Source organism: Rhinolophus ferrumequinum, chromosome X, assembly GCF_004115265.2.
Source record: "Rhinolophus ferrumequinum isolate MPI-CBG mRhiFer1 chromosome X, mRhiFer1_v1.p, whole genome shotgun sequence".
NCBI lineage: Eukaryota > Metazoa > Chordata > Mammalia > Chiroptera > Rhinolophidae > Rhinolophus > Rhinolophus ferrumequinum.
The window spans coordinates 58,535,074-58,562,739 of record NC_046284.1 but is presented as its reverse complement, the minus strand read 5'-3'; the positions used below and the strand labels follow the sequence as shown (position 1 = coordinate 58,562,739).

At 36.7% G+C, this 27,666-nt stretch overlaps 1 pseudogene; it reads left to right on the top strand.

Annotated features, from left to right (window-relative positions):
- LOC117011792 (ferritin light chain-like) lies at positions 1-27,666 on the top strand (annotated as a pseudogene).

Below are 27,666 nucleotides of genomic sequence, written 5' to 3'. Positions count from 1 at the left end.
ATGAGCTCCCAAATTCATCAGAATTATACCACCAAGATGGAGGCCGCAGTCAACCGCCTGGTCAATCTGTATCTGCGGGCCTCCTATGCTTACCTCTCTCAGGGCTTCTATTTAGCCATGACAATGTGGCTCTGGAGGGCGTGAGCCACTTCTTCCACGAGTTGGCCAAGAAGCAGAAGGGTGCCGAGTGTCTCCTGAAGATGCAAAACCAGCGCGGCAGCCCTGCCTTCTTCCAGGACCTGCAGAAACCTTCCCAAGATGAGTGGGGTAAAACTGAAGATGCCATGGAAGCTGCCGTGATCATGGAGAAGAACCTGAACCAGGACCTTTTGGATTTGCACGTCCTGGGTCTGCCCCCACAGACCCCCATGTCTGTGACTTCCTGGAGAACCACTTCCTGGATGAGGAGGTGAAACTTATCAAGAAGATGGGTGACCACGTGACTAACCTCCGCAGACTGGCCAGCCCGTAGGCCACGCTTGGCCAGTATCTCTTCGAAAGGCTCGCCCTCAAACACAACTGGGAACCTTTGGAGCCCAGAGGCCTTTCAGGGGCCCCACTGCATCCCCCTGGAGTTGGGCTTCTCCCTGAGCCTCTGCCTGCAACCACTAGGCAGCCGTTTAGACACTCTGGAGCCCTCTCCCATGCCGTGGACCAAATGGAAACAATAAAACTTTTTACAGAAATAAATAAATAAAATTTAGCAAAAAAAAGGAATAAATAGAAATAGAATATGGACCTTCAAAAAATAGGAAAAAATCAACAGAGAAAACTATTGATTCAAAAAAGACCGTAAAGAAAAAAAATAACAAAGGAAAAAAAAGAGAAAACAAAATACAAAGAAAATCATTGTACACTGAGAATACATACCACAAAAGATACGATGGCTGAAATACATCCAAATTTTCTATTAATTATAATAAATGTCAAGTAACTAAACTTTCCTATTAGGAGACAGACTTGAGTTTGGAGTTTTAAATATAAACCAATATGCTATTTATAAGGCCCACACCTAAGACAAAGTGATATGTTGAATATAAAAGGATAACAAAAGGTATTCCAGGGAAATATTAATAGAAAGAAAACTGGTAGAGTAATAATAATATCAGACAAAATAGATTCAAAGCAAAGCACATTAAAACGTAAAATCAGGGTTATCTCATATACGTTACAGGACCAATTCACTAAGAAGACAAAACACTATGGTTACTTCAAGAAACAGATAAATTTTTCATACAAGTTTCAGTTTATAAAACAAATAGAAAGTTTCCAAACTCATTTTATGAGACTAGCAAATTTCCTTCCTATTAGGCAAATACCCCAGGAAAAGTGGTTGTTTTTTTTTTTTCCTCTGGATGTTATTATGTCAATAAATACAACTCTCAGAGAAGGACACAGCTTTGGGCAGGGTTTCTCAGTTTCAATAATATTGACATTTTTTTGGCTGGATAATTCTTTACTGTGGGGGGGCTGTACATAGTAGGATGTTTAACAGCATTGCTGGCCTCTTCCCACTCGATGCCAGTGGCACTCTCCTCCCTGCACCCAGCTGCAACAACCAAAACTGTCTCCAGACATTAACAAATGTTCTCTGGGAGGCAAAATCATTCCCAGTTGAAAACCACTCAAAGAATCTCAGAGGACTGAGCTGGAAAGACTAGTAAGTCATAGCTGAACCCAACCTACCTCTAAATTTCCAATTAGATGAACCAATACATTTTCTTACTGTTTAAACCATTTTAAGACTAATTTTCAGTTATTTACAGCCAAAGCATCAAAAAAGTTACACTCTGTGCCTATGCCAAGCTCTCATTTTTTTTGGCAGAAATTATTTGCAATCCTTTGTAGTTAATTTTTTTCCCCCATTGATCTTTAGACTACCTGTCATGTCAAAGAGAAAATAATCCAGTTGAGATTTCTTGAAAATGATTCTTCCAATCCACGAACACGGAATGTCTTTCCATTTCTTTGTGTCTCCTTCAATTTCTTTTAAAAATGTCTTATAGTTTTCAGTGTACAGGTCCTCCGACTGCTTGGTTAGGTTTATTCCTAGGTATTTTATTCTTTTCGTTGCAATTGCAAAAGGAATTGTTGTTGTTGTTGATGATGATTTATTTATTTTTCTGATATTTCACTGTTAGTATACAGGAATGCAATGGCCTTTGTACGTTGATTTTGTAGCCAGCAACTTTACTGTATTAGTTTATTGTTTCTAATAGCTTTTTTGTGGAGTCTTTAGTGTTTTCTATATATAGCATCATGTCATCTGCAAAAAATGACCATTAAATTTCTTTATTCCCAATTTGGATGCCTTTTATTTCTTTCTCTTGCTCTGGCTAGGACTTCCAATACTATGTTGAAAAGCAGTGGTGATAGGGAATAGCCCTGTCGTGTTCCTGAACATAGAATGAAGGGCTCCAGTTTTTCACCATTAATTATATTAGCTGAGGGTTTGTCAAATATGGCCTTTATTATGTTAAGGTATTTTCCTTCTATACCCATTTTATTAAGTGTCATTTGTGAAAAAATGGATGGATCTTGAGATTATTATTCTAAGTGAAATAAGTCACACAGGAAAAATTTGAGAACCACATGATTTCACTGATATGTGGGATATAAAACTGAAAGCAACAAAGGAACAAGACAAAGAAACAAAAACTCATAGACACAGACAATGGTTAGTGGTTACCAGAGGGTAAGCGGGGAGGGGAGTATATATGGTAATGGAAGGAGAACTGACTCTGGGTAGTGAACACATAATGTGATAGACAGATGATGTACTACAGAATTATACACTTGAAACCTACGTAATTTTACTAACCATTGTCACCCCAATGAATTTTAATTAAAATAAAAAGAAAAAAGAAAGCAACGATGTATTTGGAGAGAATTTGCATCATTCCAACATATAGGGTTTTCATTCAATTTTCATGTGGCCCTTTCTGCTCCTAAATACACTTTTATAATTTTTGCCATATTGGTCTTGCACATTCCTGTTAAGTTTAGGCTTGTGCATTTTTATTTTGTTGCTATTGATAAATGGCATTATTTCCCTGATGTGATATCTGATTAATAATATAATTTCTGACTGATATCAAAATTAGAATTCAACTGTCTTTTTCAAGGAGCAGGAAACTATGTCCCTTGAGCCAAATCTGACCTGAAGTGTGTTCTTGTCAGTAAAGTTTTATTAGCACACAGCCAGGCTCATTCATTTATATATTGTCTATGGGTGTTTTCGCACTACAACAGAATTGAGTAGTAGAGACTATTTTAGGCTTTGAGGACCATAGGGTCTCTATGGTCCTCAAAGCCTAAAATATTTATTGGCTGGTCCTTTATGAAAGAAGTTTACTGGTTTCTAGTCTACTTCAACAAACTCTTTTCAGTTTCAATTATTTTTCAGTTAAGACTGAAGACTGATATTTACATTACCAATCTTCATATAAGCAAGCTTTTATCTCCCCTTTTGCGTAATTTATTCCTCTTATTTTGGGGGTTGTTTGGTTGGTTGGTCAGCTGTTATTAACAAACTGCTTAAAACTTTTTTCTAATATTAACAAAAATGCCTTTGGGATTTAAGTATTGAGTATAATATGACTTGCGGTTTAAATAGTTTTTCTTTATTATATTAAGAGAATATTTTTATACCTCTCTTATTCTTAGCCTTTTAATCATGAATGAATATTGGACTACATTGACTATCTTTTGATGATTAAATATTTTGTCTCAAAATCTATTCATGTAGCTAATTATTTCATTACTGAATATTCAACTACCTTTGCATTCATGGAATAAATTATATTCATTAATGATATGTCATTTTCCAGTTTGTTCCTACATTTTTAAGAGCATTGTATAAAGAATTATTTGCATCAATACTTAGAAGACATATCAATCTATTTACTTTTTTTGTGCTATTTTTGTTGGGTTTCATCAGAATTACACTATATTAATGCCGTGTTTTCCCGAAAATAAGACCTAACCGGACAATGAGCTCTAATGTGTCTTTTGGAGCAAAAATTAATATAAGGCCTGGTGTTATTTTGTAGTAAATATAATATAATATGATATAATATGATATAATATAATATAATACTGGGTCTTATATTAATTTTTGCTCCAAAAGACACATTAGAGCTGATTGTCCAGCTAGGTCTTATTTTCAGGGAAACTCAGTGATATGAAAAGAGAAGTTTTCCCTTTTATTCTAGGCTCTGGAACAGTTTCTATAGAAAATAATTTATTTGTACCTAAAGTACTAAAGAAATTCTAATATAAAACTATCTGGGTAAAGAGAGATTGTTTTAGAGCTAATTCTTTAACAACTCTTCTAGTTTCTTCCAGAGTCACTGGTTCTCTTCATTTTTCTATATCCTGAGATAATTTTAGCCATTTGAGTTTTCCCAGAGGACCAATACCTTGAGTTTTCAAATCGATTAGCAAACAATTATACATAAAAATCTGTTATTTTCAACAACCTCTCTGTGTCTCATTTTCTTTCTTTTGCTTTTTTCTTTGCTTTGTCTTTTGTTCTTCTTAATTAGAGTCTCCAGGGAGGTATGTATCCTCCTCTCACCCCAAATATTCACCCTTGAATTTATTTTATTAATTTTACATATTCAATTTTCTGTTTTACAAATTTCCCTTTTCAATTGGCATTTAGAGGGTCATTGGTGAACCTTAAAAACAAAGTTTCTCACTTTCAGCAATAACATTTTTCTTCTGCCCTCTAAATTCTAATCCAAACACAACTATTTGCAGGCAGCTTCAAGTCCTTAAAAGAATGCTTCTGTATTTTGGATATAGCATAATGGAAAACAGTATCCACATTTTTGTAAGAAGAAGCAGAGATAGAATTATGATAGAAATTCCTAAAATTAAGAAATACTATTATATTTTACAAAGCACATGAACAGACCCACTAATAGAAAACTCAGTCAACTAGATTAAAAAATGTTCAATTTCTCTAAGGAAGAATTGTATGAAATAAAAGCATACTTTGCTTTATTTATAAATTAGCAAAGCTTTTTTTTTCTTATGCTGATAGCACAAATTGCTGATAAATGTATAAACGGGCACTTTTCTGGCAATAGTATAAATTTATACACCATTTTATGAAATAATTCACAAGTTTGAAACAAAAGCTTTCAAGGGGTTTTAATGTGCCAATTTACTTCTTGAATTCTATTTTAAGGAAAAAGCTCATCATAGTATTATGTACAATTATAAAAATTCAGCTATCACCTAAAAGTTTCAAAATAGAAAAATGTTTACTTAAATTATGACTGATTCATTTGATAAAATTGGATGATTTAAAATGTTAATAACAAGTGTGTGTGTGGTAACATGAAAAATATTTATGCATCATTGTTAAGTAAAAAGGCAGCATTTAAAAATTGTGTAAATAACATATTTACAATGATGTGCTCTTTTTATTTTTATGCATGGAAAAATATATATTTTTTTCTTTTTTATATATGTTTTAATATATATTTCCATATATATATATATATATATATATATATATATATATATATATATGGAGCAAGAGAGAGAGAGATCATATAATAATACATCTATATATTAGCAGTGTAGCAGTGTGTATACTAAGGTTATGAGGTTACAAATTGTTTTATTTCATCTTTTACTTTTGTGCTTTTCCATATATTTTACTGAAATATGATTCACATAGAACAAAATTCACCATTTTAAAGTGTACACTTCAGGGGTTTTTACTATATTGCTGTGCAGCCATGACTAATTCATCACACTAATGCCAGAACATTTTCATCAACACTAGAAGAATCCCTATAACTATCAGCAGTTAGTCCCGAATTCCCTCTGCCCTCTTTCCCAAGGCAACCACTAATTAACTTTCAGTATCTATGCAGATTTATATGGACATTTCATATACATGGAATAATACAATATGTGGCCTTTTGTGCCAGCCTTCTTTCATTTAACATAATGCTTTCAAGGTTCATTCACGTCATAGCATATAATAATACTTCATTTCTTTTTATGGCTAAACACTATTCCATCATATGGATATACCACATTGCTTTATCCATTTATCAGCTAATGGACATTTGGGTTGATTCCACTTTTGAGCTACAATAAATAATGCTTATATGAGTGTAGGTGTACAAGTTTTTGTGTGAACATATTTTCAAGTCTCTCATGTATATACCTAGAAGTAAAACTGCTGAGTCATATGATAATTCTGTGTTTAACATTTTGAGGAGCAACCAAGTTGCTTTCCACAATGTCAGCACCATTTCGCATTCCCTTCAAAAATGTATAAGGGCTCTGATTTCGCATATCATCACCAACACTTGTATCCATTTTTCCTCATCACAGCCGTCCTAGTGATATGAAGGAGTTTCTCATCGTGGTTTTAATTTCTAGTTCTTCTCATCTGCAAGTAGCTTTACTTCTTCCTTTCTACACTAGCTTTCAATTCTGCCCTAGGAAAATATCGCACAGTATGTGGTTTACACAATAGAAATGAATTTTCTCACAGTTCTGGAGAAGCCAGAATTCTAAGACCACAACGTTGACTGGTTTGGTTTCTCTTTCTGTGGCCTCTTTCTGTGGCTTTGCAGATGGCTACCTTCTCTTTGTATCCTCACATGGTCTTTTCTCTGTGTTCATGTGTCCCTATATCCATGTGTCCAAATTTCCTCTTCCTATAAGGACAAGAGTCAGATTGGATTAGGGCTCTCCGTAAAGACCTCATTTTAAATTAGCCCTCTATTTAAAGACATTATCTCCAAATACAGTCACATTTTGGGGTTCAGGTCTTTCCTTAGCATGTGAACAGCCTTTGCCATGTGCACGGAATTCTAGATTCTCAGGAATACACTGGACTGGAGCTTTTCAAAGACATTAAAGATTTCTCATTCCCCAGTGTTTCCTCCCAAGAATTCTGATTAGTCTATTGCTTTTCCCAACTCTTATATACGGCCTCTGACAGAAACAACTAACACATCAACCTGTAAATATTTTCAACAAATGCCCCTGGGAAGCACTTTTAGAACTAGGCCAATTCTGAATTAAGGGGAAATAAAGGCAAGTCTTTTGAGCCAGTCTTTTAGGGAGTCGTCAGACAGGTCAGAAGAAATAATTACAGTTCTTCTGAATGAGGTCTGTTCTGCTCCCTCAGATAGCAAAAATGTGGGCTGTTATTTCCACAGCTATTGCTGAGCTTAGGAGCAAAGGATGAGACTAGGGTAAGTTAAAATTCCACAAAGTTTACTGTTATTATTTAAAATCCACCAATTTTCTTGAATAAGTGTTCACTAGATTGTGGTAAACTTTTGGCTAATTTCCACAATACTGCAAAAGCTGATTCTGACCACCTTTGCCGATTATTTTTACGCCTGTTAAGAGGAGTGGAATTTGGTGTCCCTCACTCTGCAATTTTTGCTGATATCACTCCATATTTTTTATATTAATACAGCATTTACTTTTTGTATAGCCATGTCAAAAAAACTTTTTCCTAGTTTGGTTGCATAAGATGAGTATGTTAAGTATGTGCGTACTGTGGGGGAAAGTAAGTCTTTCGAACAAGGACATAAAATATGAAGTTGCTCTTGTTTGAACATTATGCTACTATTAATGATGTTCTATGCATCAGAAAATGCTTTAGAGTAAAATACGAAAGGCATACTTCTTCACAGTATTGTGCCAGAAATTTCCTGATCATCACCAGTTTCTTTTCACAAATAATTTAGGGAACACCTGTCTAATCTACTATCAAATAGGTAAAACAGATTGATGATATTTATGACTTAACATTATAAGGCCATGTCTCTGATGAAAAACAATGCCATGAAAAATAAATTCATTTCAAAATATTAATGATGCAAAAAAAATAATAATATGCTAGTGAGACAACAAATTGTCCAGATATTGGATGAAACAGCTGTTGGCCAGATGTAGGGGAAGTGGAGTGGAGACAGGGATAGATGTTCTCCAATTCAAAACTGATCGTTTCCCCTGTTGTGAGATAAGCAGGTCTCAGGGACATTAATCAAACATATACCTTAACAAAATTATGAAATGGACATTGCCTTAAATAGGCTCTCAAGTGAAATGCAAGAGTAAAAAACAAATGTGTATATAGTAAAGTGCTATGATCAAAAGGATTTATTGATTTGTTTTTTACCAATTTAAAAAGACTTCCTGGACTCACCGACTTCTCTTGGTTACAGGATGTAGAGAACTTATGAAGTCAGCAGGCTCTTGGTGGAGAAGAGTGAAATGTTTCAGATAGAGATGACAACTTGGGAGAGTTAACACTGAATACGTTTTTGAGAGGAAAAGGGGAAGATGGAAGACAAGAACACTAGAAAAGTAAGACCGCCAAAGCTCTGAACAAAGGACAGCTCTGGGACGTAAGTTCCCAAATGGTCAGAACCTTGAGAGTTTGAGAATTCAAAACAGCACACTAAATGCCAAATTTGTTCACAACATTTCCTTATTAAAAACAATATGTTTCCTCCTTTTTGTTTTTGTACTTTACCTGTATGTCTCAATTCTGATACAAATAAAATGTGTGCCTACATGAAAAAGTATTAGCTCCAGCTGCCATGACAAAATACACAATCTTAGTGGCTTAAACAATACAAATTCATTTTCTCACAGTTCTGGAGGCTGGAAGTCCAGGTTGAAGGTGCCAGTATGGTCAGGTTCTGTAGAGAGCTCTGTTCCTGGCTTGCGGACAGCCACCATCTCAATGTGTCTTTATGTACATGGCAGAGAAGGGGATGGGGGCAGAGACTGCAAACAAGCTCTGTGGTGTCTCCTCTTAAGGGCACTAATCCCCCGTGAAGGCCCCAACCTGTGATCTCATCTAAACCTAATCATCTCCCAAAGGGCCTCTCTTGAAATACCATCACACTGGGGGCTAAGGCTTCAACATATGAATTTGGAGTGTACACAATTCAATCCACAGCAGAAAAACATGTTATGCATTATGTTTTATTCTTCTCCTAAAACTTCTATTATTACAAATATTAAGGAAAACTAATGTGTGTGTGTATTTCTTCTTGTCAGCTTAATTAAAGATGAAGAGAAACAGTTGTCAGTCAAGTGAAACACATGAATATCAAAGTGTGAAGAGATCAGATGTTACCTAAGGAAATGTTACTCTGAGAAGCAGGTAACAGACGTTATCTGACATGGCTAGAGCACGTAATGGCAGTTCAGCCATCCAGTATTTCTCTGAGCAGGCTTAGTAATCCATCTCATTTCAGCGGGGCTGTACTGAGAGGTTTATTGAAGCATTGTGATTTCTTCAGATTGCAGTTATAATAAGGCAGCCATTTCATTTTTATCTTAATTCAGTGGCTTCACTCACTTACTAATTGTTCCAGTACAAGGATTATCGGAAAGCTGAAGAATTCTATGATCTACAAAGCTTTTGACATATACACACTTTTTCATCACAGAAATTTATCTTCCAACTTCGGTGCTGCCAAAAACATCTTTTAAGTACAGAATAATGAATATGAAATTAATTAGATCAAGACTTCATCATTTCCAATATCATAGGGTGATAGTTTCATTTTGTATTTAAAAATTATTTGGTTAAGATTAAATATCTAGGGACTTTGTTAACCCTGAGGTTGAAATACTTAATTCAAAGAAACTTTGATCCCTTAATTATTCCCATTGTATTGTACACTGAAGGGAATTATATTTATCATTAGCCAAGAAAATTAATCTAGTAAAACTACTGATGTGAATCCTGATTATGATAAGTTTGAAGAAATTGTTTTCCTGGTTTTATTAAATGTCTATCTCTAAAAACAAATGAAATTGATTAGTAAGTATGTAGAAAACAAACATTTCTAAAGATGAGTCATACTAGGGAGGGCTGTCCTCTTAGGATTACTTAATTTTGGAAAAGAGCATGAAGGCCTAGCCAATACCTCCAGCAAGAAGTATTTATCTGAGGAATGTCACCATGTGATAGTATGGTGGTCCTAGGGTTCTCCTTGTATTTTCAACAGACTTTGACTCTGTAAATGGATTTTTCCTGGTAAATGCTATATAAATATTAACGTAAATACCTCATTTATAGAATAATAAGTTCTTAGGGTTGGGGGGGAACCCTTAATCTTAAAGACTAAAATGATCCAAAGAGGCATCTTTAAGTGAAGAGCCTGAACCCTACTCTAAAGTACAAAGATAATTAGTAATAGAGACTAGGCAGAGGAAATCTTGTTTAATTAAAAAGGTTCTGTCTCCACTGCTGGATATAATCTCTATAGGTGAAAAGTAAGCCTGACATTAAACTCATTGACTTGGATCCCGTTGTTCACTTTTCCAAATGGGTGGTTTGACTTTATTATATGCAACTGATACATCTGGGAGTCAGAGTTATATCAAGCAAGAAACAGTATTTAAATCTTTCAAATGAATCATTACCTCACTTTTGCAACATACATGAAATGCCAAATACGCATTCTGCCATGATTTCATAGAACTATAACCCTATAATTTCATTTTATCCCCAAACAAAAATTGGTGATCCAATAATAACATTTAAACAAATGCCAACCCACTTCACAATTACCTTAGAAAGTTACAAAAACAAGGTCTTGTTTTGTTTGTATTTAAATAAAGCATTTAGTTAGCTGTCTTTTAAAGCAGAATTTCAGCAGAACTGGGCATACGATTAGGAGCCCTTTTCTTTTCTCCCTCAGACTGTGTACCCATATTAATCAAATACACTACACTGTAGTAAAAGTGGCAAAGATTTTTAAAAAGAGAATTATTAAGTGTATCAAAAATGAAAATCAGGGGATTTCTGGTCAAGATGGTGAAGTAGGTAAACACTGTGCTCACCTCCTCTCAGGACCACATCAATTACAACTAAACTACAGAACAACCATTATTAAGAATCACCTGAAATCTAGCTGAACTGAGCCCTACAACTAAGAATGTGCAGAAGAAGCCACCTTGAGACTGGCAGGAGGGGCAGAAATGAGGAATGGGCTGGTCGCATACCCATGTGTGACCATTAAAAATGGGGAGGGATATCTCGGCTGCAGAGGTCCCCCCCTCCCGCCAGGAGCAACGGCTGCCAGCCCCTCCCCCAGCACAGGGTTCCAGGGCTAGGGAGAGAAGTCTCCATAAATTCTGGCTCTGAAAACCAGCAGAGATTGTGGCGAGTGAGAAAGAGGGAGGCTGCACTCCCAGGTGCTCCTCTTAAAGGGACTGCACATGGACTTACTCACCGATGGAATCACTGGCACTGAGCTCCAGCACTGGGGCAGCGGCTCCTGGGGCACCAGGGACATGCAGGAAGGAACTGAATTGTCTGGCTTCCGGATGAGGCCTGGAAGGGCACCTTTCTCCTGCATGAAGGAGCTATTAGAAGCCATTGTTCCTTTGTTGAGCCCTCCCATCTCCTTTCATTCAGACACAGGCAGACCCCATACCTCAGTCTCCATCAACCTGGCTATGGCCTTCCTCTGCTCCATCCTAGTGATTCCCTGAGACCACGCCCCACACAACTTTCGGGTACACCCAAGCCTCTTCCAGTGACTTTTCCCTATAAACAGCCTGCCTTGGCTCATGCTTTGGACTTTTCTAAAATCTCTCAAAGGTTCACAAAACCCAAACAAGCAGCATCTGGCTTCAGTGTGTCCTGTACTTCTGGCTGAGCAACCCTAAGTCCGGCACTAGTGGCAGCTGGCCTTGGTTCGTGGCTTGGCCTCTCGAGGCACCTCCAAGCCTGGCACAAGTGGTGGCCATATGTGGATTACTTTGTGGCTCATACCAGGTGGCTCCAACCAGGGCACAGACTGCGGCGGAACTTGGCATGCTGTGGGTCCCCTCCAAGGAGGACCCAGGGCTGGCAGGACTGGTGGCTAGAATCAGACCCAGCAGGAGCATCACCTGGCCACCTCCAAGGACAACACACCCAAAGGAAAAACTGGGCAGGCACCAGAGCTCCGCTAAAGCAAACCCTGCTCTATAGGGTCAGCCCTTGCACCACAGCTCCTCCACTGGAGTAACGGCCAATCCTCACAACCAATCAGTCTGAGATCCAATCCCTCCTATTGATGTGTAAACAGCAATCAAGTCTCAACTACAACAGGAGGACACAAGCAACCCACACAAGGGCCACACATGCAACCAGGCTCTGGTGACCAGGGAGACTGCACCACTGGGGCCTACAGGACACCTACTACATAAGGCTACTCTACTAAGCCTGGGAGGCACAGCAGCCCTACATAGAAACAAACACAGGGAGGCAGTTAAAATGAGGAGACAAAGAAACATGTTTCAAATGAAAGGACAGAACAAAACTCCAGAAAAAGAACTAAACAAAATGGAGACAAGCAATCTACCAGACACATAGTCCCAAACACTGGTTATAAGGATGCTCAATGACCTCAGGGAGAACTTCAACAAAGAGATAGGAAACATAAAAATGCAGATAGAAAAAATGAAAAAGAATCAGTCAGAAATTAGGATTACAATAACTGAAATGAAGATTACATTAGATGGAATCAACAGTAGATTAGATAAAGCAGAGGATCTAATCAGCAATTTAGAAAATAAGATAGCAGAAAACACCCAATCAGAACAGCAAAAAGAAAAAAGAACCCTCCCCCCCAAATTAGGAGAGTTTAAGGGGCCTCTGAGACAACATCAAGCGTAACAACATTTGTATCACAGGGGTACCAGAAAGAGAAGAGAGAGAGCAAGGAATTGTAAACCAATTTAAAGAAATAATGACTGAAAACTTCCCTAATCTGGTGAAAGAAATAGACATACAAGTTCAGGAAGCACAGAGTTCCAAGCAAGATTAGCCCAAAGAGGCCAACACCAAGACACAGCATAATTAAAATGACAAAGGTTAAAGACAAAGAGAGGATCCTAAAAGAAGCAAGAGAAAACCAGTTAGTGACCTACAAGGAAGTTCCCATTAGACTGTCAGCTGATTTCTGAACAGAAACTTTGAAGGCCAGAAGGCATTGGCACAAAATATTCAAAGAGATAAAAAGCAAGGACCTACAACCAAGATTACTCTACCCTGCAAAACTATCATTTAGAATTGAAGGACAGAAAACGAACTTCCCAGACAAAAAAAAAATGAAAAAAAAAAAGCTAAAGGAGTTTCTCACCACAAAACCACTATTATAAGAAATGTTAGTGGGACTTCTTTAAGACAGAAAGAAAAAAGAAAAGAGATTTTAAAAATGTGAATAATAAAATGGCAATAACAACACATCTATCAAAAATGACTTTAGGGGCGGACGGGTGGCTCAGTTGGTTGGAGCGTGTGCTCTGGTCAGCGGGGCTGCCGGTTTGATTCCCACATGCGCCGGCGAGCTGCACCCTCCGCAGCTGGAGTGGGGTCAATGAGTTGCTGCTGAGCTCCCAGGTGGCCAGATGGCTCAGCTGGTTGGAGCGCGGGCTCTCAACCAAAAGGTTGCCAGTTCGACTCCTGTGGGGGATGGTGGGCTGCGCCCCCTACAACTAACAACTGCGACTGGACCTGGAGCTAGGATGCACCTTCCACAACTATGATTGAAAGGACAACAACTTGACTTGGATAGAGCTGATAGGTCCTGGGAAAAACACACTACTGTTTGTTCCCCAATAAAAAAATTTTTAAAAAGTCCTGGAAATACACACTCTTCCCCAATAAAGTCCTGTTTCCCTTCCCCAATAAAATTAAAAATAAATAAATAATAAATTACTTTAAATGTAAATGGATTAAATGCTCCAAACAAAAGATAGGTTGGCTGAATGGATAAGAAAACAAGACCTTTATATATGCTGCCTACAAGACACTCACTTCAAATCGAAAGACACACACAGACTGAAAGTAAGGGATAGGAAATAGATATTTCATGAAAATGGAAATGAAAATAAAAAGCTGTGGTAGCAATACTTATACCAGACAAAATAGACTTAAAACAAAGGACATACCAAGAGACAAAGAAGGACCCAGTAATCCCACTTCTGGGTAATTATCCAAAGAAACCTAAAACGCTACTTCAAGGGGATGTACGCATCTATATGTTCATTGCAGTATTGTTTACAATGGCCAAGAAGTAGAGGCAGCCTGGGTGTCCATTGACGAAAGAATGGATAAAGAGGAGGTGTTACATAAATACAACAGAATATTGGTCCATCAGGGAGGGGAATGAGATCTTGCCATCTGCTGTGGCATGGATGGACCTAGAGGGTATTGTGCTGAGTGAAGTATGTCAGACTGAGAAAGACAAATACCTTGTGGTTTCGCTTATATGTGGAATCTAAAGAACAAAATTAACAAACAAACAAAATGGAAACAAACTCAAAGATACAGAGAACATTTTGATGGTTGCCAGATGGGAGGGGGTTGGGAATGGGTGAAAACGGGTGAAAAGGATTAAAAAGTACAAATTGGTTGTTACACAGTAGTCATGGGGATGTAGGGTATAGCATAAGGACTATAGTCAATAACATTGTAATAACTACGTATGGTGTCAGATGGGTACTAGATCTATTGGGGTGATAGATGGAAGCGGTGATGGGGGACTAGGTGAAAGGTGAAGGCATTAAGAAGCACAAATTGGTAGTTACAAAATAGTCATGGGGATGTAAAGCATTGGGAATGTGGTCAATAATGTGGTACTAACTATGTATAGTGTCAGGTGAGTACTAGTCTAGTCAGGGGGATCAATTCTTAAATTATACAAATGTCTATCCTCTGTGCTGTACACCTGAAATTAATATAAAATAATATTTAATGTCGATTGGAAAACTTAAAAAGGGAAGAAAAAGGTGAAGGGGAATAACAGGTCCAAATTTCCAGGTATAAAACAAGTATGTCATGGGGATGTAATGTACAGCATAGGGAATACAGTCAATAATATTGTGACAGCATGGGACTGTGTCAAATGGTTGCTGGGCTTATTATGGTGATCAATTCTTTAGGTATACAAATGTTGAATAACTATGGTGTAAACCTGAAACTGATATAATATTGTATACTAGCTATATTCTAATAAAAGTCTTTTTAAAGAACCTTTTAAAATGAACGTTATTAGATTAGCTTAACAGTAACTGTGTAATATGTTGACTGAATTCTCCCAATTAGTAAACATGCACTTTGACCTTACAGGAGATCAGACTGGGTTTTAATAATTGGTATATATCTTAAGTGAAATATGATAAAGAACAATATACATTAAGGCTGTCAACAGAATGCCATGTTTTTATAGTTGTCTGTTTAGTTGAAGGTTTACCCATTAGACTAAGACCATTGATTGTATCTTATTTATTTTTTGTATCCCTTATGTATTTTGTATACCGTATTTATCTTTAACGTAATGTGTGGTACATAGTGAAATATTCAACATGTTTGTTAAATGAATGGCTTAATAGATCCAAAACAACTAGTGGAAAAAATAACATTTTAGTTAAACTTGGATTATGCACGTGTAGGCTTATATGTTTTAAAATTAGAATGCCCACCAACTAGATTATGTATCACTGAATCAGATGTTTGTTGATTAATTTTTGATTGAACTTCTAAAGGTATTGTGGCTATTTCAACACTACAAATGGTAGAGTCATGATGGAATGTTTTTCAACACATCAGTTTGATCCAATCAGCTACAGTATCTACATGGCAGCAGAATGGGCATAGACTCAGAAGTATCAGTCTCTCTGTAGGCATTATCATGGTGACAGAATACAGCTGATTCCTTTCACTGAAAGATATGGACAAAATCATTCACTAACTTCCTTGCTCCTAAGTATGATATAAGCTCACTTAAAACAGGCAAATCAGTTGTGTGTATATATATAAGTGTATATATATATATATATACACACACACACACACACACACACACACACACATAACTTGGGCCTAGGGGGCAAATGCTTGTATTTTCTGTCTAGTAACAAAGGAGGATGTAACATTTTAAGAAAAGTAAGACAAAAGTTAATTATTGTGGGTGTGGATACAGCAAATAACAAGGGTCAGTGAAAATATTATTTAAACCCTTGGTATTTTATTTCTATTGTCACTACCCAAAATATTAACTTTCTATGTAGATGTAAAGAAGCCACAGTTCATGCTTCCATCTCTCAGTTAATTGCTCATTAAACACAGATATTTCAGAATGATCTTGCTCAACAGAATTGTATCATAGACTTTCCTAAAATTTTGGTGTGATAACATTTGTGGTCCTGAGAAATGCTATTTTAATGAGATCCCCTACCATTTTGCCATTTATAGAAGTAAAGATCATAGAACTGGAAAGGACCCTACAAGCTTCTTGTCTTTAAACACTCAACATATTACTATGTAGATTTCTTATGGTGAGGTAACTAAAGCCCAGAAAATTTGATACTTTCTCCATACGTTAGGTTGGTGCAAAAGTAATTGCCGTTTTTGCAATTTTTAAACTTTTAAACCACAATTACTTGTGCACCAACCTAATATTAAAATTTAAAAATGGTAGGAAGAGAAGGACTAGAATGTGTGTGTGTGTGTATGTTCTAAATGTTCATTAATATTATTTTTAAAACTATTGGCATCTCTACTCCTTGTCTAAAATTAAGAGTAGTTAATAAAAAGAAGACACTGGTTAGTCTATATTTTTACCCACTTTTATACCTAGTGTGGTAACTTTTCAACTATATCCAGGACACCTAGATCTCATAAGAGGAAAAAAGCTTAGCTCCATTCAAATTTCAGACTAAATACCACCATGGAAATGTTTTGCTGTCAACATCTCTATGCTGATCTAACATATCATGGTTCTTCCAAAGTCTGTGTCTGTACCTCAATGGAATAATATGTGTAGGAATCCATCATCTTCATTATCATATGGGTAAGTAAAACATTGTCCTCATAACATTTTTTCTATGTGTATAATAAAGCCAGAGAACTGAGCCTGACATTCTAAATAAACAAAACTAAACAAAAAAAGCACACAAATCAAGTCTTGTCTACCAATAGTTCAGTAGGGTGGAGTACCTAAAATTCTCTTTTAGTGGCTAATCCTCAAAAGGTTTCTCTTTGCCTAAGATTTCATTAATTAGGCAATGAGTCAGTACAACTTGAACTAATTCTTTAGAAGATGATACAAATATTCACAGTTTTTCTCTTCCCACCCCCATCACTTAAACCACCTCAATTTACATCCATAGATATTAAAATTTTAGGTGACCATAAAGGGAGTCTGAGTTTGGGTTATCAATAAGGACCTAAAGCAAACTGACTTTTATTTGTAAACATACAGAGCCATCACTAATTCCTCTGTCTCTCCCATATATGGAATTTAGGAATCTACTTTATTTGTCAAAATTCTATCTGTGTTACATAGCACCAAATTTTTTGAGGGCCAAATTCTTGAAGTAACAGTTCTTTTTTTCTAACTATGAACATCTTTCAGCATAAGATGCTACAATAAGCTCACAGGACTTTCCTTTATCTTTCAAATTTTCATGCTAAAATGAGTCATTCCAGGAAACCTAAGTCCCTGCCCTAATTATATTATAAATCCTAGTCTAATTAACCATTGTACTCTAAAATAAAGTAAACATTGGTTTTAACCAAGATTAATAGCCAGAAGAGAATACATTTCTACAATAGATGATGAATATCTTACTATATGTGGGGATATTAGTAATTTCTGATACAGGGGACTACAGGGTACACTTGGAACGTTGAGAGAATTACATTAAGCAGATGACTCATGACAAACACATATTCGTGGTTTGCCACCTTTCAGTTCAGTGTGATCCAACAAATTTTGATTCACTTAGTTTACATGCCATAAATAACCACAGGCTGGTACCAACCTTGTAATTACATGAAAACTTGAGCCCCCTATGGAAACTGTAAATTGATTACTATCAACTATACCATAAATGAGATTAGATTTCTTCTAAATTTTCAGAATACTTACTAGGTAGCGGACAATCTCAAATCGGGGAGAAAAGGCCCCAGATATAAGATCCTGAGAAACCTTATTCCTTTTGTGCCATGCCTTTCTTGATTAGCATAGCAAAATGAATATAGTGATGTATACAAAATACAGCGAGTTGGTTAATTTGTTCCTTGTGCAGTGCTTGAGTAAATCTGCCAAATTTCCTGTAGCAATTAACAAATGCAAGTATAAAAGAAAGGGATGGAAGAAAGGAAGAATGAACTAAAATTGTATTTCATATTAAACCTAAATTCTATTATGTATCTGTTCACATTCTTTAATATAGTGCATGACTGAGGAATGAAATTTAAGTATCAAATGTTAAAACTTCTTATGAAATAATTTTATCTGTGCTGGCTAAGGTTATAGTTGGAAAATTATGCCAAAAATTATAAGACTTTTGGTATTTTTTTAAAGAGTTGAAATAAATTGCTGACTGAAAAATTAAAAATACTTCTGTTCATGACAGGATTTTCATTATCTGAAAAGAGTTTCGCTATTGTCAGTTATTGTTCCTCAAACCATTTTGGACTAAAGATTATCTAATGTGAAAGCTAAACTTTATTTAAGTCTAAAATGATTCAGTATCTAGTAACTAAAGCTTCACAACTACTAATTGAGACTTTGAAACTTCCTAATTGAAAATTTTTCATCTAAAGTTTCTTAAATGATTTTATATACGCTCTAAAGTCCATACATAGAATTCTTTCATTAACTATGATATGAAAAAAATGTGAGGTAAAGGCTGGAGGCTATGAACAAAATTCTGTTTTATCCTTGTGGCCCAAAATTGTCATATAAAATTAAATTTTTCTAGAATATTTAAAATAATCATTCAAACTACTTTAGTTCACTCGGTAATAAGATTCTTGTAATCGTTCACTTCAAATTATGAATGGCCACACTCCTGGATGATGAAGTGAAAGAACGAGAAAAAGCACACAACGTTAAGAAATCTTACTGTAAACGAATTATATTATTTTCTGATGTCTTTTCCATAATAAACTTCAATATGGAAAAAAAGAAGACCGAGATCGATCCCTCCCGTAGAGAAGATGATGAGGCTTAGTTAATTGCATATTCAAGTCAACTTATTAGTGGTTATGTCTTGCTTTTCTTGTATCAGCACGTTTCCCAAAGCAAGGATCCTGTGACAGGAAGGATTCCCTCAGCATTCAAACCTCTCAGATGCTTTTGCTTCTTATTGCCAATCATATTCACCTCCATTTTACTTCAGTCACCACTCCATAGCCACACCCTACACCTTGTTATCTGCTGAAACTCCCCAACTCCTGAAATATCACATTCTCTATATCTACAGTCTCCTGTTCTTCTAACTGGCTCAATCATGTACTCCTGCTGTTCTTCAGCCACACAGATACAGCTAGTTACTTTTTTTCTTATACAGCTTAGAGCCCTTGGGCCATTACATTAAGCAATCTCTTGCCTGCATTCCAATATTCTCTTTACAACAGTTCCAACACGTCAACCGACTGGCAACACATCAAACATGGATCAATCTATATCTCCAGGACTATATCTGATTGCTGGAGAAAAATAAGCAAAGTTTGAATGAAGTCTCATTGATATTTGATAATATTTCATTGTTTCTCTAGATATTCCTCTCTTCTTGTCTCCATAGTAGCTATTTCAAACCTGCATTTTTCTCAAATCTCTCATGTCACCATATCTTGGCAAACCTTACCTCCTGCTTTCCAGTAGAAGTTACCAAACAGTGAAAGTTGGCAGAGTATAGTCATGATGCATCAACCCATGCTTTGTCCAAACCCTCTCAGGAAGACCACATATACGTACATGGTGCTGCTCACCCTCTGCTAAGGTCAAGACTACACCATCCAACGTCTGGGGTACTAACCTGACCAATTACTTTTCACTCAGCTAAACATCTACCTTAAACATAGATATACTTGCACCCTCCACAACTAGATTGAAGACAAGAGCTGCCACTGAGCTTCCGGAGGGGCAGCTGGATGACTCAGTTGGTTAGAGCGCGAGCTCTCAACAAGTTTGCCGATTCAAGTCCCACATGAGACGGTGGGCTGCGCACCCTGCAACTAAAGATTGAAAATGGCCACTGAACTTGGAGCTGAGCTGCGCCCTCCACAATTAGATTGAAGGACAACTTGGAGCTGATGGGCCCAGGAAAACACACTGCTCCCCATATTCCCCAATTTAAAAAAAAAAAAAAATTAAGAAGTAATAAAGTATGTACATTTCACAGAAAAAAAAAAAAAAAAGAGGGCCTGCCCGGAGGCTCAGGTGGTTGGAGTGCCGTGCTCCTAACACCGAGGTCGCCAGTTCGATTCCCACATGGGCCAGTGAGCTGCGCCCTCTACAGCTAAGATTGTGAACAACAGCTCTCCCTGGAGCTGGGCTGCCAGGAGCAGCAAGAGGTTGGCGTGAGCTGCTGCCAGCTGCTGTGTGCTGCCACGGGCTGCTGTGTGCCACCATGAGTGGCTGGCGGCCAGCGAGAGCTACCGTGAGCAGCTGTGAGCGGCCCACCATCGACTGGCGACCGACTGCCTCAGCTGGGAAGGAGCACAAGGCTCATAATACCAGCATGTGCCAGGGAGCTGTGTCCTACACACCTAGACTGAGAAACAACGGCTTGAACTGGAGTGTGGTGGGGGTGAGAGGAAGGAGGGGGTGGAAAAAGAAAGTGGAGCATTGAAGTCTCCAACTGTAAAAAAAAAAAAAGAAAAATACTTGCAAAAAGATGGCCAAGGACTGACCAAAAAATATAGACAAAAATTGACTATATGAAATAAGAAAAAAGATAATCACTAAATTTGAGGATATAAAAACATGGTAAAGTTAAAACATTAGGCAACACTTACATTTAATAAGGAATAGGGTTAATCAAGGTTAAAATAGTGTAAGGTCCGTCTCTTCAGGGGCAAGATTAGAGATGTTGACCAAAGTTTAGTCTTTGCTAATGATGCATAGTGACAATTTAAGCGTAATCATTAAACCAATATAAATGTAGTAGTTAACTTCCAAACCAATAGAGTGTGAGAAAATTCAATAATTCAAATAAAAGGAGAGAGAACAGAAAAAAATCAGAAAAAAAGTGGTAAGCAGAAAGTACAAAATATGATGGTATACGTATATCCAAATATATCAGCAATGTAAGAAATGGAAATATATTATTAAATGAAGCATTCAAAAAACAGATTATTAGAATATGTTTAAAATATATCTCTAACGCTGACAGTGGGAATGTAAAAGAGCACAAAAGCATTAAGAACCAGTTTAACATTTTCTTCTAAATTTAAATATATACATACCATCTGATACCACAATTACAACCCTGAGTATTTACATAACAGAAATGAAAACACATATTCAGAAAAAGACTTTTACATATGTGTTCATATCAGCTTCATTCATAGTAATAAAAATTGAAAAAAACAAGCGTTCATCAAGAGGTGAATAGGTCAATGAATTAAGATGTATTCATACAATACGATAATAGTGAGCTATTTGTCAACATTCATTGAACTGTATACCCTTAAAATGGGTACATGCCACTTAATATACATAAATTTACCACAGTATTTTTCTTTATCCAGTCATATTGTTGACCACCTCATATTCATCCCATTTGTAAGGAAGGAATTCCCCCATCCTAAATAGTATGAGATGGCTGAAAACTTGACACCGACACTGAAGACAAATGAGATGGACGGCAGCTGGTCAGTCACATATATTCCCAGCCTGGGGGAGGAGGACACTGCACGCTGTGCAGGGCTACCGGGGAGCTGGACTCCGGAACAGAATGAACCGGCATGGGCTGTGGGAGGCAGGTGTGCCCATTGTAGTAACAGAGGGTGAGGTACCTCCTGGACAAATGGACAGCTGCAGCCCTCAATAGAAAACAACAGCAATGTCTGGGGAATGGGGGACAAACTGATTTCCAGAGTTACCGCATTATACTATTCAAAATGTCCACTTCATAGTGATAAATGCCTATTAATAAAAAAGAAATAAAGAACTCAAATAACCTAACTTTACACCTCAAGGAACTAGGAAAAGAACAAACTAAACCTAAAGTTAGAAGAAGGAGGGAAATAACAAAGATCAGAGTGAAATAAATGCAATAGAAACTAAAAAGACAAGAGAAAATATCAATGAAACTAAGAGCTGGTTTTTTGAAAGGATAAACAAAGTAGACAAATTATATATGCATATATAATATGTATATTAAACATTTATATTTATTTATATATTATATATAATGACATATTATTCAGCCACCAAAAAGAAGGAAACCCTGCCATTTGTGACAACATGGATGGATCTTAAGAGCATTGTGCTAAGTGAAATAAGTGAGACAGAGAAAGATAAATACTGTATGGTATCACTCATATGTAAAATCTAAAAAACCAAAAAAAAAAAAAAAACAAACAAGAAACCTCATAGATACAGAGATTAGATTGGTGGTTGCCAGAGGAATGGGGTGAGGGGTGGGTGTAATGGGTAAAGGGGGTCAAAATGTATAAACTTCTATTTATAAGACAAGTAAGTCCTGGGGATGTAGTGCACAGCATGGTGACTACTGTTAACACTACCGTATTGTGTATTTGAACAATTGCTAAGAAAGTAAATCTTCAAAGTTCTCATCACAAGAAAAACAATGTAGCTATGTGAGGTGATGCATATTAACTAACCTTATTGTAGTAATCATTTTGCGATATACACATACATCTAATGATGAATTTGTACACCTAAAACTAATACAATGTTACATGTCAATAATACCTCAATTTTTAAAGATGTAATGGAGAGAAAAAATCTGTTACATGGCAATCTCAATTTCTAACTCATACAGGTCAGACCCAGTTTCAAATATTCTCAGTTTCCCGATATGTACACTCAACATTTTATCTGACCATGTCTTCTGTGGGTGTGAAAAACAGAATCACTATACTCATAAAGTTTCTTGTTGATAAACTAATTATCACCTGGAACTTACAGGGGACGGTAATCAAAACCTAGTTAATTTTTTTGTTAAGGTAATACATATCTGCTGCATAAAATTCAAACAATACAAAGAGATATAAATCGAAAAATGAAGGTCCTTCTCCCTAGATAACCACAGTTGTTTCTTGTGGATCCTTATAGATATTTACTACATACAACAAGCATCTTTCCATCTATCCCCCCTTTTTCCTACCAATGGAGTTGTACTATACATATTATTGAGTATTTTGCATTTATCAGTTAATATAGCTTACTATATTTTCAAATCATGACTCTGTCAATAATCCACTTGTAGAGTAGAGGTATCAGTCTGTCTCCAGTTGCCAGGTGGATAACATAAATTAGAGAAATGGGTTGGATAGAAGGAAAATAATTATCCTATTTAAGAAACACCAAAATGGAAGAATTAAACACTTTTGGGCATCACGGAACATTATCAAGAAAGTAAAAAAATACCCTATAGAAGGGAAGAAAATATTTGCAAATCACATATCTAGTAAGGGTTTAGTATCCAGAATATACAAAGAACTCTTACAACTCCACAACAGCAAAAAATAAACAACCCAGTTAAGAAATGGGTAACGGAGTCCAATAGACATTTCTCCAAAGAAGATATACAAATGGCCAAAAAGCACATGCAAAGATAATCAACTTCATTGGTCAAGGAAATGCAGATCTAAACCACTTCACACCACTCTAATGGCTGTAATTAAAAACCAATGGAAAATAACAAGTGTTGGTGAGGATTTGGAAAAATAGGAACCCTCAAACACTGCTGGTGGGAATGTAAAATGGTGTAGCCTCTTTGGAAAACAGTATGAAAGTTCCTCAAACGATTAAACATAGTGTTACCATGTAAGTCCACAATGCCACTCCTAGATATATACTCCAGAGAAATGATAACAGATGTCCACACAGAAACTTACATACTAATGTTCATAGGAACATTCTTCATATGGAAACAACCCAAATGCTCATCAACAGATGAATAGGTAAAGATTTGTTGTAGATACATACAATGGAATATTATTCAGCCGTCACAAAGAATGAAGTGCTGACACATGCTGCAACTTAGATGAATCTCAAAAACATTATGCTAAGATAAACAAGCCAAACACAAAAGGTTACGTATGATTCCTTTTATACATGATGTCCTACATAGGCAAATCCATAGAGACAGAAAGCAGATTAGTGGTTGCCAGTGCTTGGCAGGGAGGAGGAAGTGAGAATGAAGGGAACAGGGTTTTCTGCTGGGCTGACAAGAAAGTTTTCACACTAGAGAGGTGGTGGATTCAACAACATTGTGAATGCACTAAGTGCCACGGAATTGTACACTTTAAAATGATTAATGGCACATTACATGATTTTCACCTCAATTTGGAAAAAAAGAAAAGATTGGAAAGAGAGTTTCTAATTTGCTCAAGAGAACCACTGCCCTCAAGGACTTCAGTCCATTAGCTTTAGTCCAACTAAGGACAAGTGAGTTTTCTATATTCATTCAAGCAGACTCGGGTTTTGGCTTGAGGGGCAGTGAGCTGGAGAGGAAATAGCACTGGACTCAGGAGGATTGTTCTTGATTACCTGCTGTACATTTTGAAAAAGAATAAAATAGCTTTCTCTAAGAAAAAGAAAAGAAAACCCATGCAGCTGCTTACTTAAAAACTGATCTGACAGGATTTTCCAAGAGAGTAATAAGAATTCTTTTTTGAATAGAAAGAAAAATAGTTGCATTGAGCAGATACGAAGAAACAAGATGGGATAATATAAATTCCCCCTTCTAATAATTTTCAAAGCTTTGAACCACACTGTTTATTTTTTAATGAGCTTCATGTGGAGGAGACGTTCAAACTGTGCTGGAGAGTCACAGCATCACAAATGGCACAGCTCATGAGCAAACACCCTGTCAGGAATTCCTACCTTCTCACTCCTCTCCATCCTTTGGCCTGACAGAAATTTTTATTGTGGATGTAATTTTCTATTTCCATGCTGTGGTTGTCCCGAGTAGTGAGCACATTACCTAGAGCTGTTGAATTTTCCATTGTGTTGGGGCGGGGGACTCGAGCACCTTGACGTAGAGCACCGTCAGCAACTGGTTTTCTTCTTTGTCATTGCTTGACACTACTTCTAGCTACACTGATGAACCTCACAAAGCAGAAAGAAAAATATGTTCCATGTACTGTTTGCATAATGATACAGCACCATATAATGATTTCCCCCGTGCTGTGTTGCCACGTAAGTAAATTTTGTTATCTAAAAGGAAATTTAAATAAGACCTCTAATTTGGTTGGGTATTTACTACCAATTTACCATTGGTGCTTTAATCAAAAACATTTGAGTATCTATGTTTAATTTAACATGATCACAACTGTTCTATTATCCCCCTTCCTCACTTCTCTGTGTTAGGTCAAGCCACTCCTAAAGCCAATAGCATGGACCACCAAGATGTCAAACACACACACACACACACACACACACACACACACACACACACACACACACGAAAGTTTTTCCCAATACATGCTGCCAAATCAAGGGAAAGCAAAGGGAATAGTTTGCCAACCTGCCTCACCTAAATAAACAGAGCACCTGAGAAATACAATGCTTAAACCACTAACACATATGAAGCACAGACATACAGATGTTTATCAATACTTATTCCTGTCCTTCAAATGTATATTATAGAGTGCTGATAGACCCTCATTGATATAACTAAATATATATTTTTTAATCCTAAGAAACTCCTGATAATCATCACAGAGAAAGAATGAATGATATGAGTATCAGGACTTACAGGAGCAAAATGTGACTTAAAGAAAAGTTAAAAGTCCAGGGTCTTTGTTGTTTCGTTTTGGTTACTTAGTGAAAGAAGTTGACCCCAATAACCATTCATGCTATGTAAGTCTCAGCTGAGCATAGGTAGGCTAGATATAATTGTGCTGTGTCTTACATTATTGATGTTTCCATATGTAGCTAATTACACAAGAAAGGGTTGGGACAGACATCAGGACTTGATGTAAGATTCTATACTACAACTGTCTATAAATGCTTCCTTAATCCAACTTGAAGTCTTCATTAGGATCTAATGTAAATATGTGACCCATTTTTATTATTCTGTATTTATATCTGTCCAATAAATACTTTGCCAGAATATATAAATCCCAAAGATTTGCACAAATACTGTCATCTCTTCCAAAAATCAACTTCATTCAAGAGGCTTGGAACCATAAACACACAATGTCCTTGCGAGTATATTCAATTTTAGTGATGGTCCCAATTTTGGTCTGTTGAGTCTTCTTCAGCTTACTTATGCAGCCATGCCACACTGCAGGGACCTAGCAAAAACAATCCTATGGCTTGGATAGCATTAAGTTTGCGTTAGCCAGCAAACCAGATGTACCACATCAAATTTATTATAGACACACAGACAAAGATGTAGTTTCCCACAGTTATTCTTGAAATTGAAAGTGTTTTAAGTTATGTATATTCTCCTTCTTTCTCTGACCTTTCTAGAGAGGTTCAACCAGGATATAAATACAGTAAATCTAATTAATTCAGATTCCACTCCTTTGTACCTTTTGTATTTCAGGAAAGAGCCAGGTATGATGTTTAAACTTTGCAATCTGTCTTTTTTTAGCATTTATTTAAAGAAGAAACTGCTTTCAACTAACATCTAACATTTTATACCTCCTTTTATATACAAATATTTGATATAGTAATGGTAAATTTATATCTATACATTAAAACAAATCTCCTGAGGTCCTTAATTGGATTCAACTTCAATTTGCTTTAATTAGTGATACTTAAAATTATTTAAATAGCATTTCAAAGAGATCTTCCATGATCTGAAGTTTTCAATAACTGACTTAGGCTGGCTTTCCAGTTAGTCTGAACCAATAGGGCTGAATTAATATTAATTTTCTTTGGGGAACCTATAAGAGATCAGAATTTAGAGTCTGGAGCCCAACCACCTGGGGGCAAACTTATAAGCTCTGTAACATCTTAGGCAAGTGACTTCACGCCTCTGTGCTTTAACTTCCCCATCTGTAAAATGGGAATAACAGTACCTATGCCACAGAGTTGCCATTATTTAATGGGTTAACATTTTAAACTACCTAGCACATAGTAATCACTACACACGTTTTTAAATTTCATATTAACAATTAAAACTATCTTACTAGGTTTACTTTAGTTACCTTTAAGGCCTGAATGAAATTAAGTACACAAGGCCTACCTGTACCCACTGTTTAGCTTTTTGCATTACTACCTCTGGTACGGCAACAGTTATGGTTTTAGGATGGATCTATTTCATTTTTATGTTCCTTATTATGTATTCATATATCACACATGCATTCTATGTATTGTTAGGAAAAAAACATAAAACGTGCTCATTAGAGGAGTAGTGACAAAGTCCACGTTTGTGTACTACGGAAGCTCACCTGGAAGAGAAGCCCAGTGTGGCCAATCTCAGATTTCCAGGTCACTTGAACAGGATGGTCCCCTGAGCCATGGAGATCTGGAGGACCCTACTGTCATTAAACCCTACTGTCATGAGGCAAACTCTGCTTGTCCTATGGACGTGAGCACTGTGGCTCCGAACACTGGGGGTCACATGGATCTTACAGCCATGCACACCCCACCACCATGTAGCAGGCCCAGGCCTACAGGCCACATGAACATGGCAGCTCCCAAGCCATAA